This window comes from Etheostoma cragini, chromosome 14 (genome assembly GCF_013103735.1).
Source record: "Etheostoma cragini isolate CJK2018 chromosome 14, CSU_Ecrag_1.0, whole genome shotgun sequence".
In the NCBI taxonomy this organism is placed as follows: Eukaryota; Metazoa; Chordata; class Actinopteri; order Perciformes; family Percidae; genus Etheostoma; species Etheostoma cragini.
Genome location: NC_048420.1, coordinates 5,278,917 through 5,282,419, shown reverse-complemented (window position 1 = coordinate 5,282,419; position 3,503 = coordinate 5,278,917). Strand labels below are relative to the sequence as shown.

General features: G+C 36.4%; 2 protein-coding genes across 3 annotated transcripts in view; both read left to right on the top strand.

Moving 5' to 3' along the window:
• The window catches only part of LOC117956386 (4-galactosyl-N-acetylglucosaminide 3-alpha-L-fucosyltransferase 9-like), a 27,585-nt gene extending 27,434 nt beyond the window's left edge, over positions 1 to 151 (top strand). Inside the window, exon 4 of the transcript XR_004659241.1 lies at positions 91 to 151. The gene's annotated coding sequence lies outside the window, so the exon portion shown is untranslated. The remainder of the gene's footprint in view (positions 1 to 90) is intronic.
• LOC117956388 (4-galactosyl-N-acetylglucosaminide 3-alpha-L-fucosyltransferase 9-like) overlaps positions 1 to 3,503 on the top strand; it is an 85,736-nt gene that overhangs the window by 8,137 nt on the left and 74,096 nt on the right. The gene's annotated exons all lie outside the window — the stretch shown is intronic.

The following is a 3,503-nucleotide window of genomic DNA, read 5'->3' as shown; positions in this document are numbered from 1 at the left end:
CTCATATTACTCGTATAATACTTGTACTCGGCAAAAGTGCTTTATCCGTACCGGATACTCGTTTCAGCCGGATACTCGAATCACCCCTAGTTTCTACATTTAGTGAATTTATTTTCACTCCATCGCAAGCAGATGGTTAGCATAGCTTAACCCCCTGAGGTCTAAGGGTATTTTCAATTACTGTACCTTCTTAAATGTACCTTTTAAGGTATTTGCATATAACTGACCCCTAAGTGTTTCATATTCAAATGTTCAAAACAAACTCAGCTTTTCGTACAGTGACAGACACATTTTTTCTAGAGCAATGTGTAAATACATAATCTGGCGCTAAAGCTTTGTGTCAAAATGTAATAACCTCCACTTTATTATGTTAGTTGTTGGCGCTGGTTCTTACAAAATGCAACTGTAAGCCTAAACTGGTTTGAAATAATTAAAGTAAAACAAATTTTCATCCAAGTTGCTACTCACCAGTTTGTCATTAGATGACAGAAATTTGAAATGATGTACTGTTTCCTATTGGTTATTTTTCTATTTAACCATTGTCTGTTTGCAAAGCCCTAATTGCTTAATGGTGTGTGTGTGTGTGTGTGTGTGTGTGTGTGTGTGTGTGTGTGTGTGTGTGTGTGAGAATATAACGACGCATGTTGAACCAAAGAAAGGTAATACTAATCTATAGAACAAGACTCGCATGATTGATGTTGAAATGCATTACATAAACATGACCATTTCATTAAATATGATTAAAGACATTAGGAAATGACCTATAATTACATTTTCTTAAAAAAAGTGCATCCTCATGTAGGTGCACCTGCTGTTTGAATAAATTAAAGTGACATGGAAAGTCAAAACATATTCTATTTTCTGTCTTTCAGACTTTTAAAGTACAATTGACCAACTAACAAAAGTTAACCTTGTAAAATAGCTTGTATCAAATAATTACATATGTTGGGAAAAGGTAAAATTAAGATTTTTGCCAGTACAAATCAAAATCCTAAAGAGTGAAAAAAGTAGTTAAGATCTTTTTGGACTCAAACAAAAACATGTATTTGCTGTATTTATATAATAGGATTAATGTACTGTCGGGGCCATAAATATTGGGACATTGACACAATTCTAATCTTTTTGGCTCTATACACCACCACAATGGATTGGCAATGAAACGAACAAGATGTGCTTTAACTGCAGAATTTTAGCCTTAATTTGAGGGTATTTACATCCAAATCAGGTGAATGGTAAAGGAATTATAACAGTTTGTATATGTGCCTCCCATTTTTTAACCTGTACAAGAGGTACTCAACATAAGAAACGTCAATGAGAAGGCCCCCCCCCCTTTCAATAGTGCACATTAATGCACAGATTTAAACACAAGCTACTTGAATATTCTGCCATCACTTGGCACATTTTAAACACTGTATTCTGTTTAAAGTGGCTGAAATAAGCCGGGAAATGGTTTGTACATTTTATAAGTCTATTTTCTCTCTATTGCCAGCAGATGGTTGGCATAGCTTAGCTCAGTTAGCATAGTTTACCCCTGTGTGGAATTCAAATAATATTTCTTTTAAAAAGCAAAAATGTCTTTATTTTACTGTTGAGTTTTATGAATAGGTTAATATGGCAACAAACAGCAATGCAGAAATTGGTGTTTGCATGAATTGTTTTTTAAAATGTAAAACTCATAGAAAAACTTGTTTTTAGGTGTAATCTAGTAAAAAATAAGTAAAAAAGCTCTTGGGTTGTGGTTAAAGAATGAAATGATTTTTCGATCAATAGTTTATTTAGATGTTACACTTTTGATAATCAATTCTTTTTTAAGTATTAAATTTAGTCTTCTTCTAAACTCTTTTACGTTTCTTAACCTGTCAGTGTAATCGTCTCCCACTCAAATGTTCAGAAGTGTTTTTTTTGTTTATTTATTTATTCCTTATTCCTGTCACTTGTTGCCACCTTGTTGCTCAGATGATCCAGTAGGACTGGTTAGGTGGAAACAAATTATTTGTTAATTATCAGTGTTCTGTGTTCATAATAATCTGTCATGTCTTATGTCTGTTGTGCCAGGACACACCTCAGTGTGGGTTAAGGTTGGCTGTGGAGCTGAAGAAGATGCAATTTATATGGCACATGATTCTTTTTGGCAGCTGCTGCTGAGTGTTGCTGCCAGAGTCCTTACAAACACCAGGAAATCAGACTTTATTACAAGGGTCCATATAGACGTAGTTAACAGCGGGAATAATCAAAACTGGCCAGTAGGGATGAGCCGAGTACTTGGCTGAAACGAGTATCCGGTACGGATAAAGCACTTTTGCCGAGTACAAGTATTATACGAGTAATGCGAGTCAATATCTTTACTCGGATTGAATGAAACTCCTCATTGGGTAAACTGACTGTGTCTGCGTTCTGTGGTAGGCTAGTCACAGCGCCAGTCAAGCGCCCCTCCACTACACTACTCTGTGATAGGCTAGTCACAGCACCCCTCCCCTACACTACTCTGTGATAGGCTAGTCACAGCACCCCTCTCCTACACTACTCTGTGATAGGCTAGTCCCAGCGTCCCTCACTACACACATACAGAGTCCTTGTGTTGCTGTGCATAGACATAATAAAGAGTAGACGCCGCATTGGCTGCTGAGCGCGAGATTTCCAGCCGCCATCTTGGACCGGTCATACTCGTTACTCAGCAGCAGAAGATACAAGAAGCCAGAGCACTGTGCAGAATATTCCTGCTCAGATCAGCGGATTTTTTTTACCTTATCTTTTGAACTCTGGGTTCTGTAAATCATTTTGAATCTGTGTTTTGAAAATTGCTACATAAGTTAAGTTTTGCGAGTTTTAAAGGGAGATTCAAACAAGTAAATCTGCAGTTTAAATAAAAACTACCACTTTCATTTCATACTGCTACTTTGAATAAGTACTGGTACGCGTGCTTTGTTAGGGGTGAAATATATTTCAACGCAATATCGTTAACCAGCACATCGTTATACAAATGAGTATAACCTATACATTATTCTGGGGGTCCTAAAGCAGCAGTAATGTATGCTTCTGTTGTTATTACATTGGGATTGTCTCTGGTTTAGTTGGGATTTGTTTAAGACTTGCACGTTACTCTTATAAGATACTATATATATATATATATATGTATGTTAACTTTCTTTATGCATTTTATACTGTCCGACCAGTAGAACACGTCCTGTTCTGTTGACATGGTCCTTAGTTATTTATTTATGTTGGACCAGTCCAATATGACTGTTAGTTGAAATAAACCTTTTGTTGTAAGAAAACTTGTTTAATTTGGGCAGCATATTCCTAATCCATATTCCATTATTTATTTTGTAATTTTACATATGTTAAAAAATATCGGAATTCATGTCGATGTTGTAATATCACATTCTGTGAATGTTGTGCAACCCTAGTGTGTGTGTGTGTCTGTATGTGTTGGGAGCGCGGCTGCTAAATGTCAAGGTCCGGGAGCCAATTGATGCAGAACAACGTGTGTGTGTGTGTGTGTG